This window comes from Dendrobates tinctorius, unplaced genomic scaffold, assembly GCF_039654945.1.
Source record: "Dendrobates tinctorius isolate UK_male_01 unplaced genomic scaffold, ASM3965494v1 ptg000099l, whole genome shotgun sequence".
Classification (NCBI taxonomy): domain Eukaryota; kingdom Metazoa; phylum Chordata; class Amphibia; order Anura; family Dendrobatidae; genus Dendrobates; species Dendrobates tinctorius.
Window position 1 is genome coordinate 5,516,941 of NW_027361767.1, and position 17,220 is coordinate 5,534,160.

At 39.8% G+C, this 17,220-nt stretch overlaps 1 protein-coding gene across 5 annotated transcripts in view; it reads right to left on the reverse strand.

Moving 5' to 3' along the window:
- Positions 1-16,735, reverse strand: part of NFIX (nuclear factor I X) — a 203,476-nt gene extending 186,741 nt beyond the window's left edge. For 2 of the 5 annotated variants that reach the window (XM_073587476.1, XM_073587473.1), the window contains exons 1-2: positions 16,578-16,717; positions 16,235-16,262 (exon numbers count right to left, since the gene is read on the reverse strand). The gene's annotated coding sequence lies outside the window, so the exon portion shown is untranslated. Of the gene's footprint in view, positions 1-16,234; positions 16,263-16,577 lie in introns of all 5 variants that reach the window. The other 3 variants (XM_073587478.1, XM_073587477.1, XM_073587474.1) reach the window with 2 other exon arrangements.
- Between the last annotated feature and the right edge of the window lie 485 nt (positions 16,736-17,220).

Genomic DNA, 17,220 nt, shown 5'->3' on the forward strand with positions numbered 1-17,220 from the left:
GTGGACTAAGGGGTAAAAGTTTCTCTTTGTGAAGATTATTAATTGGATGAAAATGTAAAAAAAGGCTTACTTCTTTTTAGAGAATTACTCTATTCTTGGTCAGTTAAAATGTTAGTTTGCTGCTGGTTGACAGCCGCCTCCCGCTGTCTAATTAGGGGTAGCAGGCTATGAATCATCATGATACCAGTAGTCCCACCCTGTCAACAGGAAGAGAAACTGCTGCTTCGTTGACAGGGAGAAGCTGAATCTCTGGCAGGAGCGGTCAATGACTGTTGCCTGGTACAACAGGCAGGTCGTTGCCTCTGTTAGTAACTACATGCCTTTTTAAAGTCCTGAATATCCCCTTTAAATGTAGGTTATTCTAGGGCAGTATTCACACATTCAATGTCATACATTAAATCTACATGGATATTAAAAATTGTAAAAATAGAAGGATTTATACCAAATTGTGTCTATTAATGCTGGCCATCTCCCCCACCAAGAAAAAGATCAACAAACTAAGACTGAACATTTCTTTGGATTTGGGGGAAATTGCTATGCATCGGTCACATGACTAAGCCTTTTCTCACGGTGGAATGAGGTTCCTTTGTAAATATAATTTACATATTAAATAATAATTATCATCCCTTTTTCTCATGCATTATTTATATATGCGAAAGAAGTCCATTCATCAGTCACAAATCCTCAGATTGCGCTGTCCTCTCACCGACAGCCCCAACATGCGACTGGATTGCCTTGGTTTTATTTAACGTATATCTGGCTAGCCTCAATAACACTAAATGCAATCCTATAAATGCCGTCCTCTTATAACGAGACTCTCGGCATGGCTATAAAACGCAGTCCTGACAGATCCAGCTCTTTCACAGTAATTAATTAAGAGTCCAGATCAGATTTTGGCTGGGATTAATCTTTCTTTTCACACATGGCGATCAGTGGGAGGGGGCGTGCATAAGTAGGGGGGCAATTCTTGTCAAAATAAACACAAATACAGACGGTCTGAAGAGAGAGAGAGAGCAAAAGGGAGAGAGCGAGGGGAGTGAGCAGCGGCTTTGACACAGTCCTAACTTGGCACCATAGTACAATGCAGTAAATGATTATGGCAACACGCGCCGCTAATATCTGAGCATACCAGCATTCAATATAATATATGGATACATAGAGGATTACACCTAGATCATGAAAAATACATCTCCACCGATATCAGTAATTAAGTCAATGGCCACCGCCAGAGATCTGAAGGATCTAGGCTACGTTCTCACCATGAGCACCGCCAGAGATCTGAAGGATCTAGGCTACATTCTCACCATGAGCACTACTGGAAATCTGAAGGATCTAGGCTACGTTCTCACCATGAGCACAGCCGGAGATCTGAAGAATCTAGGCTACGTTCTCACCATGAGCACAGCCGGAGATCTGAAGGATCTAGGCTACGTTCTCACCATGAGCACCGCCGGAGATCTGAAGGATCTAGGCTACGTTCCCACCATGAGCACCGCCGGAGATCTGAAAGATCTAGGCTACGTTCTCACCGTGAGCAATGCCGGAGATCTGAAGGATCTAGGCTACGTTCCCACCATGAGCACCGCCGGAGATCTGAAGGATCTAGGCTACGTTCTCACCAAGAGCACTGCCAGAGACGTGAAGGATCTAGGCTACATTCTCACCAAGAGCACCGCCAGAGACGTGAAGGATCTAGGCTACGTTCTCACCATGAGGAGGACTTGGTGCAATTTTGGTGTTCCAGATTTTCTCCACCAATTGCATTTTTATCACATTTTTTTTATGAGGTTTTCACATTTTAAACAAAACAGCTTTGTTTTTTAAACTTTTTGGTATTTCACTTTGATAAAACTTTCTTGATAAAGTCAAGTGGAGATGACTTGGTTTTGTACGCGTTTTTTACGTGTGGATTTTCGTCATCTCGTTCAAATCCACAAGAGAAATTTGCTGCGATGTGGATTTTAAAGATTCAGTCCACGTTGCGTTATGCTACGTTAAAAATAAAATGTATAAATCCCATCCACTTTTCAGAAAGGTTTAACATTTTTTTTTCATGTAGCTTCAAAAATATGCCAAATACTCATTATGGAAACGTAGCCTTAATGATATGTTAGATGTTTCTACTTCTATGAAATATTAGGATATTTTGTGTTTTTTAAGCTGTTAAGAAAATGTAATAACTTTCTCGCCAGGGCTGTTTGTGCTCACAGAAATTTGTTGACCATTGAAAACGGTTGTCATCAAGATGCAACACAAGTGGTCGAGGACGTAGATAGATCAAGTGAAGATGTCAACATTTAACATAGAAGTTGACCATACCAAAAGCCTTCCACTGCAGAGTTTAAGCTGGCCAAACACATGAAATAGCAGGCGGCTAAATGCTTCTGTATTTCTGATATTGCGCCCCCCCATGCTCATTGGGAGACGAAAGCCCTCCGTAAACATTACATGGCTGTTGGCAGAAGGATTAAATCAGCTGACGGCCATCTTGGCCGATTTTCCATTAAAAGGGAGAGTTCGTTCAACTGAGCGCTCCTCTATTGTTTATGAGGAAGCAGCCGAAAGTAATCTCTGCTGATGGCTTATCTACGGGAGAACAACGCAATCGGAAATCCAACATTGGGCGTGACCGATCAACATATTCTCCAATGATCAGTTGACCAGCTCCACATTCACATTAGTGTTGGCCAAACCCACAAATTGATAGATATTAGAAGGTTCAGCCGACGTTAGTCTAATGTGTAAGGGGGTCTTAATATACCCACGGACACATTTGCACCATACACATTCTCTCTTTTACCCAATATCTTCCATTGAGGAATAGGCAAAAGCAATGACACAGTGAGGTGAGAGAAAACAAGGTCAGTTGTTTTGGGTGTAAAAACCTCAAAAGTGCAAAATGGCAAAAGTAAATAAATGTCAAAATATAAATAAATGCTTTATAAATTTGCGGTCCCAAGAAGTGGAGTCATGTTTGTGCCAAAGATCTGGTCCATATACCTCAAACGACTGACCCCACGTCTCCAGATATCCAAGCTGGCGCCACTTTGAACTGTGTTGATGCCATCACAGTTGGATTCTGTGGTAGATCTCGGAGCCATGGGCTGAAGGCTGCTGTAAGCCGATTGCCTCCAAGACTTCACCTTCTGAGCACAGGCGGCACAATGCCATCACCGGCATTGTACCGCTTGTGGCAGCCTACTCTGTGTGCTGGTAGAAGAGTACTTGGTTGATAGGATTTATTGAGTCTAACATTTTTTTTTAAAAGCCAGGGGGATGAAAGTAACACAAAGGAGGCATTCTTACTTCTGGAGGGGTCGCTCGGAGCATTATTTGCTTCAAATGCAATGTGGCATTATTTGTTTTAAGGTGATACTCATGGCAATGTTACTAGGTTAGGTGCTGCAGTATTGCCTTGCCCCAAGCATTGGCAATCCATATTGCCCCACTAACCAGGGCTAACCCATACACATACAATCATGAGCTAATCCTGTATGGCCAATATAAATCTCACAAACTTTGCTCATGCGGGTTATTCCCGCAGGTAACTTATTCTTTATCCATAGGAAGGGGATCTGACCACTAAGACCCCCAGCGATGCCAAAAACGCAGAAAAAGTGCACATGTTCACACTCAGCTCCATTCTCTGTCTTTGTAACTGACGGATAAAGCAGAGGACTGTACTTGACTTTCTCCAGAACTCTTAAAATAAATCAGTGGGGCAAAGGTTGAAACTGTTCAAGCCCCATTCTCTGGAGCCAGAGCCCCCAATCTCATAATCGTTGGGGCTCTCAAAGGTCAGACCCCTAGTAATAAGTAAATTATCCCCTTTCCTACAGACAGCGGTAGAACTTTTATTAGTGGGGAAACCCATGTTAATGTTATGTGACGCATAAACACCATAATCAGTAGTAAACCAGCAGAATTTCTGGCTTTAAGATTAACTTGTTTTCCATTTTTGTTTCAGAAATCAATAGTACATGTAAAAATATGAAACTTTGTGATATATGTTATCAGAGAAATCCTCTTCTTTCTCTTCTTGGATTGATCTTTTATTCCCAGATTCCAAGATAAAATCTGTTGTCAATTAATACTAATTTTCCCATTACTTAGATCAGAGATGACAATTGGTGCTCATGAAGTTATATGGAGAGCTGTCATTTCAGGAGAACTTGCAGCAGAATGTCTGTGTTAGCCTCCAGCTCCTCCCACTTCATAGAATATTATGAGCACCAGCTGTCATCTCCTATTTCAATAATGTGGACATTTGGCATCACCGAATGCAGATTTTACCACGTAATTGAGAGTGAAAGATCAATCCAGTTAGTGAAAGAAGCAGAAATTTCTAATAAGATATATTACAAAGCTCCTTATTTTCATGCATACTATTAATATTAAAATGACGGATACCCCTTAAGGCCTCAGTATAGCTTGATTTTCGCCATCTCATTTTTGTAGTATATCATTCAAGTGTTTAGGAATCATTTCTAAGCCGATCGTAGGGACTCTCTTTGATAATCCAACCATTCTGAAGAACAGAAGACTTCTCTATTCGAGTGATTTACTGTGATAAAGGTTTTTGATCTTGAATCCTATTTTTGATGTGGAGGCAAAATTACTCCATGGGACATGTGAATCGACTCCATAAAACTTAGAATGAATGTATCTGTGTTGATAATGGTCCAAAAAGCCTAGCGTAACGGGACAAAATTTGCTCTCAAAAAATGTTGTGGAGCGTCCAAATTCAAGACTTTTAAATCTTCGTTCAGTACATGCTATGGTAAGTGGCTCGTATCAGGAGAATTGACCCTTGCTCATAGACAAATGTGAAGTTTCATCTTTAGGATTGATCTTATCATGGCCAAGCATGTTGATGGCGCTACTTGTAGAGGTTCGTGCCATCTACATTTCATGGAGCCCTGCCTCTTATGAGGTTTTGATGCCTATTTTTGTACAAAGATGAACATTGGGGTAAAGAAATTTACAGGTTTATTTTTTTTTTTTTCAAAAATACACTTTGCCGATGATTTTTTTTCAATTTCCAACAGTTTTCGAAATAGACGTGAGAGCTAGACATTTCTCTATACATCACTACCGGCATAATTCTCTTTTTTTATTTATAGCAACACTACACATTTGACTTGTACGTATTACTTGGCAGAATGGTTTGGGGATTATTTCTTCTTCAATTAATCTATAAATTCTTTCTCTAGCACCTGAAAAATAATTTTGAGACTGCTAGACGAATGATCTATCGTCACTTTGTACATCTCCGTGGCATTATTGAGTAGATCAGTCCCAGGAATTTACAGATCGGAGTTATGGCTGAATGGCTAAGTGCCATGATCGTGTAGATTAGTGGGGGGATTAGGGCCTAGTTTACAGATCATTGTATGGTTGGATGTACTTTAGCGGTACGGTTGGATAGATCAGTGGTATGTTTGAACAGATGTGTGTCATGATAATGGATGCAGGACATTGTTCAACTGGTTTGTTGGATAGGTGAATAAATGTTTTACGTGATTGGTTGGTTTCACGTATGGATAGCTCATTGTCTGATGGGAATACTGCTAATAAAAGATATCGGGTAACTAAATAACGGAAAGTAGAATGGGAAAGAACGTATATCCATGGTGATGACTTTTGATATAGAATATTATTTATTAAATTGTCAGTTGAAAATAAGTAAAATTAGTAGAGATGAGCCAATCAATTCAATGCAAATCAATTATAGGATTCAATTAGTGCGAGACATCTAATACATGCCACCATTTCACATAAAATATTATATTGCAATAGCCAGAAAAAGCACACATAACTTTGTTGCATGTATATGGACATTTCCATAATAGCTTGAAGCTATCACATCACATGGTATAGCACAGCCAATCAGGAGTTACTAGCATAGCCTGTATAAAAGCAGAGGCAGGGAAGGCAGCAACCATTTGTTTGCGAATCTTGATAGAGAAAGGATAATAGATAGGGATATAGAGAAATGTTTTTAAAACACTGAATAAACATTGCAGATAGGGTGTGTAACAGGACAGCAGTGAAAACAGCTACCATCCATTTACACATAGTCATATATGTTGAGGTCCCATGGATATTACTAAGGCTGGGTTTGCATTAACCCCTTAAGGACCGCCGATACGCCTTTTAAAGGTGGCAGTTAAGGGTACTTTTTCCTCAGGTCCGCTTTTTAATGGCGCTGAGAAATAAGGGATATAGGGCCGCCCAGCGTCTAAAAATCTACGGGGTCTCGGCTAACAGGGATAGCTGAGATCCCAGAGAACATGATTTGGGTTGGTTTTTACCGTCCCCAGTGTTGCAATCGCCGTTATTCACCGAATAACGGCGTCTGCAAAAAAGAAATTCCAATTTACCATTTATTTCTCTCTCCTCTGATATGATCTAGCATACCAGAGGAGAGAGAAATTGGGTCACCGAGCTCCCCTGGTACCTCTGGCATCCCCCTGTCCCTCCAGCTCTGTCCCCGGGCCCTTGGCGTCTTCTTCCGGGAAGAAAATGGCGGGTGCATGTGCAGTGCACCTGCCGAGATCTGCCGGCCGGCACCTGGCAACAATAGGAGATTTTTACTATTGGTTAATTTTGATCACTGTGATAGACCCTATCACAGTGATCAAAATAAAAAATAGTAAGTCTAAACCCCCTTAGTTAGGTAAAAATAATACAATTAAAAAAATGAATTTTTTTCCATTTTTCCATTAGGGTTGGCGCTAGGGCTAGGGTTGCGGTTAGAGCTAGGGTTAGGGTTGGGGTTAGGGTTATGGTTAGGGCTAGGATTAATGTTGGGGTTAGAGCTAGGGTTAGGGTTGGGGCTAGGATTAATGGGGTTAGAGCTAGGGTTAAGGGTGGATTGGGGCAAGGGTTAGAGCTATGGTTAGGGCTGAGATAGGGTTGGGGGTAGGGTTAGGGTTGGGGTTAGGGTTGGGGTTAGGGATATGTTGGGGTTAGGGTCATATTGGGGTTAGCGTTGTATTGGGCTTAGGGTTGTGGTGTTGCTGTTAGGGTGGTGTTGGGGATAGCGTGGTACTGGAGTTAGGGTTGTGGTTAGGGTTATGTTTAGGGATGTGTTGGAGTTAGGGTTGGGGTTAGGGCTGTGCTAAGGTTGGAGCTAGAATTAGGGGTTTCCACTATTTAAGTACATCAGGAGTCTCCAAAAGCGACGTGGCACCCGCGATTGATTCCAGCCAATTTTGCGCTCAAAAAGTCAAACGCTGCTCCCTCTCTTCTGAGCCCAGCCATGCGCCCAAACAGTGGCTTTCCCTCACATACAGGGTATTGGCATATTCAGGAGAAATTGCACAACACGTTTTGTGGTCCATTTTCTCCTGTTACCCTTGTGAAAATAAAAAAGTTTGGGTCTGTTAATTTTTTTGTGAAAAAAAAGTAAAATGCTAATTTTTTCTTTCCACATTGCTTTAGTTCCCGTGAAGCACCTGAAGGTTTAATAAACTTCTTGAATGTGGTTTTGTGCACTATGAAGGGTACAGTTTTTAGAATGGTGTCAATTTTGGGTATTTTCTGTTATATTGACCCCCCAAAGTCACTTCAAATGTGAGGTGGTTCCTAAAAAAAAAGGCTTTGTAAAATCTGTTGGAAAAATGAGAAATTGCTGGTCAACTTTTAACCCTTTTAACACATCCTAACAAAAAAAAAAATAATGATTCCAAAATTGTGCTGATGTAAAGTAGACATGTGGGAAATGTTATTCATTAACTATCTTGTGCGATATGACTCTCTGATTTAAGGGAACAAAAATTAAAAGTTTGAAAATTGCAAAATTTTCTAAATTTTTGCCAAATTTACTCTTATTTCCATAAATAAACTATCGCAAGTCATATCGAAGAAATTTTACCACTAACATGCAGTTGAACTACAATATGTCACGAAAAAACAGTCTCAGAATCAGTGGGATCCGTTGAAGCGTTCCAGAGATATCACATCATAAATTGAGAGTGGTCAGAATTGGAAAAATTGGCTTGGTCATTAAGTACAAAATTGGCTCTTTCACTAAGGGGTTAAAAAGATAGAAATGAGTTCAATACAGTCTTAGGAGACATCAGAGTTTTGAACTATCAGGGCAATTGGGCACTTTGCAGAACTTGCATCAAATCAATTCACTGCTGATCAAATTTTGGGGAAATTTTGATTTTCAAAAATGTTGCTAATCTCTAAAGTCTCGTTCAGGTGTCAGTGAAGCTCCATCCAAGCACGGACCACGATGCACGGACTGTCCATACTCAATCGTAACAACGCCATATATGCTGGTCAGGAGCTCCGAGGACCGTCCATGCTCGCGGACTGCACTTTGGAAGTGTTTCACGAAGATCTGAATAAGGCTGAATAATAATTAACTATTTTTTAACAACTTAATTGAGAGCTTCATTTTGAAGACAAATGTGCAGTATCTGTAGAGCCTTTGTTTCGTGAAGTCTTCTTACTAAAAACCATCAACAAGCAGGCCGCTGCTGAAGATTATACTTTGTTTTTCTGTTGTATTTGTTATACTTATGTGTCATATATTATTACTTTGAGTGCAGAAACATGTAGAGCTCGATCTTATTTTGGGCCACGGGTCACCTTGGTACATTAACACTTACTCCTTACTGCTTTATCCATAGCTGGAATGGAGGAATAAAATACATTATAATAAAAGTACTCCTCCCTTATGGAAGAGGAAAGTATGGATCTTACCATGCTACAGTGAGTGTCTACTCAGTATATACTCCTCTATATATATCTACTCCAATTACGCAAAATTTACATCTCCTATTAGTATTCCATATATCCTTTCCTTATAGCTCTTAATACTCAAAATATCATCTTCATAAATCTAAATACCTCATATATCATCGCCCATATCCTCTACTATTACCCCATATATCCTCCCTATATCTCCTCCTATTACCCCATATACCCTCCCTACATCTCCCCCTATTACTTCATATATCCTCCCTATATCTCCTCCTATTACCCCATATATCTTCCCTATATCTCCTCCTATTACTCCATATATCCTCTCTATATCTCCTCCTATTACCCCATATATCCTCCCTATATCTCCCCCTACTACCACATATATCCTACCTATATCTCCTCCTATTACCCCATATATCCTCCCTATATCTCCCCTTATTACCCCATATATCCTCCCTATATCTCCTCCTATTACTCCATATATCCTCCCTATATCTCCTCCTATTACCCCATATATCCACCCTATATCTCCCCCTATTACTCCATATATCCTCTCTGTATCTCCTCCTATTATCCCATATATCCACCCCTATATCTCCTATTACTCCATATATCCTCCCTATATCTCCCCCTACATCCTACCTATATCTCCTCCTATTACCCCATATATCCTCCCTATATCTCCCCTTATTACCCCATATATCCTACCTATATCTCCTCCTATTACTCCATACATCCTCCCTTTATCTCCTCCTATTACCCCATATATCCTCCCTATATCTCCTCTTATTACTCCATATATCCTTCCTATAGCTCACCCTATTACTCCATATATCCTCCCTATATCTCCTCCTATTACTCCATATATCATCCCTATATCTCCTCCTATTACTCCATATATCCTACCTATATCTCCTCCTATTACTCCATATATCCTCCCTATATTTCCTCCTATTACTCCATATATCCTCCTTATATCTCCTCCTATTACTTAATATATCCTCCCTATATCTCCCCCTATTACTCCATATATCCTCCCTATATCTCCCTCATTACTCCCTATATGCTCCTATATCTCCTCCTATTACTCCATATATCCTCCCTATATCTCCTCCTATTACTCCATATATCCTCCCTATATCTCCTCCTATTACCCCATATATCCTCCCTATATCTCCTCCTATTCCTTCATATATCCTCCCTATATCTCCTCCTATTACTCCATATATCCTCCCTATCTCTCCTATTCCTTCATATATCCTCCCTATATCTCCTCCTATTACTCCATATATCCTCCCTATCTCTCCTATTACTCCATATATCCTCCCTATATTTCCTCCTATTACTCCATATATCCTCCCTATATCTCCTCCTATTACTCCATATATCCTCCCTATATCTCCTCCTATTACTACATATATCCCCCCCATATCTCCCCCTATTAGTCCATATATCCTCCCTATATCTCCCCCTATTACTCCATATATCCTCCATATATCTCCTCCTATTACTCCATATATGCTCAATATATCTCCCCCTATTACTCCATATATCCTCCCCTATATCTCCTCCTATTACTCCATATATCCCCCTATATCTCACCCTATTACTCCCTATATCCTCCCTATATCTCCTCCTATTACTCCATATATGCTTCCTATATCTCCCCCATTACTCCATATATCCTCCCCTATATCTCCTCCTATTACTCCATATATCCCCCCTATATCTCCCCCTATCACTCCATATATCCTCCCTATATCTCCCCCTATTACTCCATATATCCTCCCTATATCTCCTCGTATTACTCCATATATGCTCCCTATATCTCCCCCTATTACTCCATATATCCTCCCCTATATCAACTCCTATTACTCCATATATCCTCCCTATATCTCCCCCTATTACAACATATATCCTCCCTATATCTCCCCCTATTACTCCATATATCCTCCCTATATCGCCTCCTATTGCTCCATATATCCTCCCTATAACTCCCCCTATTACTTCATATATCCTCCCTATATCTCACCCTATTACTCCATATATCCTCCCCTATATCTCCTCCTTTTACTCCATATATCCTTCTTATATCTCCTCTTATTACTTCATATATCCTCCCTATATCTCCTCCTTTTACTCCATATATCCTCCCTATATCTCCCCCTATTACTCCATATATCCTCCCCTATTTCTCCTCCTGTTACTCCATATCTCCCCCTATTACTCCATATATCCCCCTATATCTCCCCCTATTACTCCATATATCCTCCCTATATCTCCCCCTATTACTCATATATCCTCCCTATATACCCCCCTATTACTCCATATATCCTCCCCTATATCTCCTCCTATTACTCCATATATCCCCCCTAAATCTCCCCCTATTACTCCATATATCCTCCCTATATCTCCCCCTATTACTCCATATATCCTCCCAATATCTCCTCCTATTACTCCATATATGCTCACTATATCTCCCCCTATTACTCCATATATCGTCCCCATATCTCCTCCTATTACTCCATATATCCCCCTATATCTCCCCCTATTACTCCATATATCCTCCCTATATCTCCTCCTACTACTCCATATATGCTTCCTATATCTCCCCCTATTGCTCCATATATCCTCCCCTATATCTCCTCTTATTACTCCATATATCCCCCCCTATATCTCCCCCTATTACTCCATATATCCTCCCTATATCTCCCCCTATTACTCCATATATCCTCCCTATATCTCCTCCTATTACTCCATATATGCTCCCTATGTCTCCCCCTATTACTCCATATATCCTACCCTATATCTACTCCTATTACTCCATATATCCTCCCTATATCTCCCCTTATTACTCCATATATCCTCCCTATATCTCCTCCTATTACTCCATATATGCTCCCTATATCTCCTCCTATTACTCCATATATCCTCCCTATATCTCCCCCTATTACTCCATATATCCTCCCCTATATCTCCTCCTATTACTCCATATATCCTCCCTATATCTCCCCCTATTACTCCATATATCCTCCCTATATCTCCTCCTATTACTCCATATATCCTCCCTATATCTCCCCCTAATACTCCATATACCCTCCCTATATCTCCCCCTATTACTCCATATATCCTCCCTATATCTCCTCCTATTACTCCATATATCCTCCCTATATCTCCCCCTATTACTCCATATATCCTCCCTATATCTCCTCCTATTACAACCTATATCCTCCCTATATCTCCCCCTATTACTCCATATATCCTCCCTATATCTCCTCCTATTACTCCATATATCCTCCCTATATCTCCCCCTATTACTTCATATATCCTCCCTATATCTCACCATATTACTCCATATATCCTCCCCTATATCTCCTCCTATTACTCCATATATCCTTCTTATATCTCCTCCTATTACTCCATATATCTTCCCTATATCCCCTCCTATTACTCCATATATCCTCCCTATATCTCCCCCTATTACTCCATATATCCTCCCTATATCTCCCCCTTTTATTCCATATATGCCCCCTATATCTCCTCCTATTACTCCATATATCCTACCTATATCTCCCCCTATTACTCCATATATCCTCCCCTATATCTCCTCTTATTGCTCCATATATCCTTCCTCTATCTCCCCCTATTACTCCATATATCCCCCTATATCTCCTCCTATTACTCCATATATCCTCCCCTATATCTTCTCCTATTACTCCATATATCCTCCCTATATCTCCCCCTATTACTCCATATATCCTCCTATTTCTCCATATATCCTCCCTATATCTTCCCCTATTACTCCATATATCCTCCCTATATGTCCCCCTATTGCTCCATATATCCTCCATATATCTCCTCCTATTACTCCATATATCCTCCCTATATCTCCCCCTATTACTGCATATATCCTCCATATATCTCCCCCTATTACTCCATATATCCTCCCTATATCTCCCCTATTACTCCATATATCCTCCTATTTCTCCATATATCCTCCCTATATCTCCCCCTATTACTCCATTTATCCTCCCTATATCTCCTCCTATTACCCCATATATCCTCTCTATATCTCCTCCTATTACCCCATATCTCCACCTATTACTCCATTTATCCTCCCTATATCTCCCTGTATTACTCCATATATCCTCCCCATATCTCCTCCTATTACTCCATATATCCCCCTATATTTCCCCCTATTACTCCATATATCCACCCTATTTCTCCACCTATTACTCCATATATCCTCCCTATATCTCCTCCTATTGCTCCATATATCCTCCCTATATCTCCCTCTATTACTCCATATATCCTCCCTATATCTCCTCCTATTACTCCATATATCCTCCCTATATCTCCTCCTATTACTCCATATATCCTCCCTATATCTCCTCCTATTACTCCATATATCCTCCCTATATCTCCTCCTATTACTCCATATATCATCCCTGTATCTCCCCCTATTACTCCATATATCCTCCCTATATCTCCTCCTATTACTCCATATATCCTCCCTATATCTCCTCCTATTATTCCATATATCCTCCCTATATCTCCCCCTATTACTCCATATATCCTCCCTGTATCTCCCCCTATTACTCCATATATCCCCCTATATCTCCTCCTATTACCCCATATATCCTCCCTCTATCTCCTCCTATTACTCCATATATCCTCCCTATATCTCCTCCTATTACTCCATATATCCTCCCTATATCTCCTCCTATTACTCCATATATCCTCCCCTATATCTCCTCCTATTATTCCATATATCCTCCCTATATCTCCCCCTATTACTCCATATATCCTCCCTATATCTCCTCCTATTACTCCATATATCCTCCCTATATCTCCCCCTATTACTCTATATATCCTCCCTGTATCTCCCCCTATTACTCCATATATCCTCCCTATATCTCTTCCTATTACTCCATATATCCTCCCTATAGCTCCTCCTATTACTACATATATCCTCCCTATATCTCCTCCTATTACTCCGTATCTCCTCCTATTACTCCATATATCCTCCCTATATCTCCTCCTATTACCCCATATATCCTCCCTATATCTCTTCCTATTACTCCATATATCCTCCCTATAGCTCCTCCTATTACTCCATATATCCTCCCTATATCTCCTCCTATTACTCCATATATCCTCCCTGTATCTCCTCCTATTACCCCATATATCCTCCCTATATCTCCCCCTATTACTCCATATATCCTCCCTATATCTCCTCCTATTACTCCATATATCCTCCTGGTAGCTGTTCGTACTATTGCAGGTTTTTCTTCCTATTACTGCATTTTATTGCTTCTTGTAGTTACACACATTATTCCATGCTTTCGTCCTCATATTAATATTCATGGAATTTATTTTGTCTATTCTTATAGATTGAATTATCTGACTATGTAAATTATTGTGAGATGTCACACTGACGACTCTTTTTTGCCCTGCATGCCTTTCTTAAAGCTTTTTATTCTTCGTAAACTTATCTAAACGTAATGATAAAATATTATCCTTACAGTAAATATTTCACCTGATATTTAGGTCACTGCCACTTTAATGCACGAAAACGAAAGAAGTGACAGAAGTTCTCAGACTTGTGGAAAAAAGAGCAGTCATTATTACTTTGTGAAAATAAATCCACGTTGTTTTTTTCCTTTCCTATCTTCTCTGATGTTGGATATTTAGGTACCTGCAGACTCCAATGCATCTTTCTGGACTCTCAACATTTATTTCTGAAGTTGAGGTCAAACTTCTGTATCGTGATTTATTCTTAAGTATTTACCCGGCCCGTATAAAGTTCTCTCCCTTATTCTATAAACTCGGTATACCATGTAGCCAAACTATAGTCAACTATTCTAAATTCAGAACATTCTGAGAACGGTGAAAATCGTGAAAAACGGTGAATAAGCTAAAGCTGCTTTATACAATGGTTTACGAGGATAATGGTCATAGTAGTTGTGCATACGTATTAAACAATTTTACGCCAATGACCATTTATATAATATTTGTATACTAGATGAGCAAAAGAAGAATTGTATAATAAATCTAGGCATAAAAAAAATAAAATTTTAAATAAAAAAGTATATATATTCACATATATCTATATATACATGAATAAGCAGACATAAATCTCATATATATGTGTGCGTCTATATATATAGACACACATATGTTTATATATATGTATTTAAATATGTTAAAAATATATAAGTAGTTAAAATAATATAGTGGTAAAGTAATAGAAACGCAAATTAGTTATTATTACGCAGGTATCTTAATATCTTTTTAGATTCCAGATAAATCATCATCACATTACGTTCTCGGCACGCACATTGTAGCCGGTCTATATGATCATTATGTAAATCATAATGTTAGCCAGACATAAATATTTTAAAGCAGAAATTTGCACACCGTATTTGGCACAATACTAACGTCTGTCCTAAATTCTGTCTACCATATGTTGCTCTATACCATTAGTTTCCTCTTGTAGGATTCGCAGTATATCGCCGCTATCTATGGAGTAAGCAGCCTTATAACAGTAGGGATATTAATTAGCATTATGCTGCTTATAATTAATTTGCCGTCGCAGCATTTCCATATGACGTTGTCGTGCTCTTATATAGAGTGGGGAGGACTGACACATAGTGACCGGCACGTCTGAAAGGACTGTCGACACCTCCGGTTTGGGGTCTGAGCACCATGACGTGGTGTATTATGTTAGACCTGCATATATACATAGTCATTGACATTGTCGGAGTAGCACTAATATGGGCATTTGCCACTTCTTTAGACGCCACATTGGGGATTAGTAGTGATTCCGATGGTTCATCTCTCAGTTGCGGGAAGTTTCTAACAGGTTGCACACAATTACTCCTTGCCTTTTGCGCCCCACAATGTTGTACCCTACTCAGCTTGCCTAGTGACCGGGTCTACTAGGACCTAATCTGCAATAAATTAACATATTATGCTATGGAAAAATCTTGCAGCCTGTATCGATATCTAAAAGGGATGATGCAAATAAATGGGGATGGGTAGACAGACACACATAGAGTATATATATACTCTCTATATACTGTAGATATATTTAGAGAAAGTCGCATTTACACAGTTAAAGCACCTAAACAAGCATGAGTACAAGTCAGATATCTAAATATCATAAGATTACACAAAGTAATAATAATATAACGACAAGAACATATTGTGTTTATATCAGGAAAAGGAAGTCTGTATTTCTCCTTATTCCCGGCCTACCCTAGACATCTAGAGCCAAGGTAAAGGTCACTCCTACCTGGGGTCTGGCAGGGTAATGCCAGCATCAAGAAGAGCCGGGACAGTTTTGAAGGATATTGAAAGTCTTCAATACAAAAAAGGCTAGTTTTTTTTGTAGTTTTTTTTTTGTCATTGTTGCTGCCCCCATAGGAAGAGCCACCCACATTAAATCAGCACGAAACAAGAAGGAAAAGAAAAATACTGAGATTACTTAATAATAAGAGATGGCACATACCAGAGAGAGAACAGAGGAAGACACACTTCTGCCAACGCGTGCAAACAGAGAGAGGAAAATAAAACAAGAAGCCTTAAGTTTCCAATCAGAGAAAAGTTTGGGATTTTTTTTTTTTTTCTTTAAGAATTCTTGTACGGTAACAAAAAAGAAAAGTAAAAAAAAGAAAGCATAAAAAAAAACTCAACAAAAGAATTTACAAAAAAAAAGTGCCTAAAAAGACAGAAAGAGAAGATGTTGCTTAGAAAGAAAGAGAGAGTCAGCGGAGAGAAATAGGTTATTGAGGACAAAAATAGAGAGTTAAAAAAAAAATGGTGGGAAAAAAAAGGCGCCTGGTAAACCTTACATCTCCTGATCCTTTCTCCTCTCCTTGAATTGCTTTTACTCTAACACCCAGTCCGAAATGCAGGGAAGTCAGCGTTGGAACACTGGAATCCTGCCATCTTCTTTGCGAGCCAGCCTGTAGATTTCTCAGCTGCAGTCAGCCTGCAATACACTTTTACAGGAAAGGGGGGGACAGAGAGTGTGTGTGTGTGTGAGCGTGTGTGCAAGAGGGAGAGACACCATGGATGTCTCTTTCTCTTCCCCCCCCAAGTGCCGTAAGTTTATTATTATTTTTTTCTTTCTCTATTTTTTTCTGTCTTATTTCAATTCATAATCTGTGTTTTTTATTCACTTCACGCACCACTTTTTTTTTCTCTTTTTCTTTTTTTCTTTTTTTTTTTTTTACACTCGATTGCCATTTTGGTGCCAGCTCTGAAGTTGGCATGGGTTGAAGATTTTTTTTTTCTTGGCTGGGCTGTCTCTCCCCCTTTTCCCCTTACCCGCAGCTCCTCCACCCTTTCCAAACTCTGTATCTACGCCCTGCCCTCTCTCTCTCCCTCTCTCTGTCGCTCCTTCTCTGTGTCTCTTTCTCTCGCGCTGCCCTTAACCACCACTATTGCACCCAGGCTGTCTTTACTTTTGTTTCGTTCTTTGCCAACTGTCTC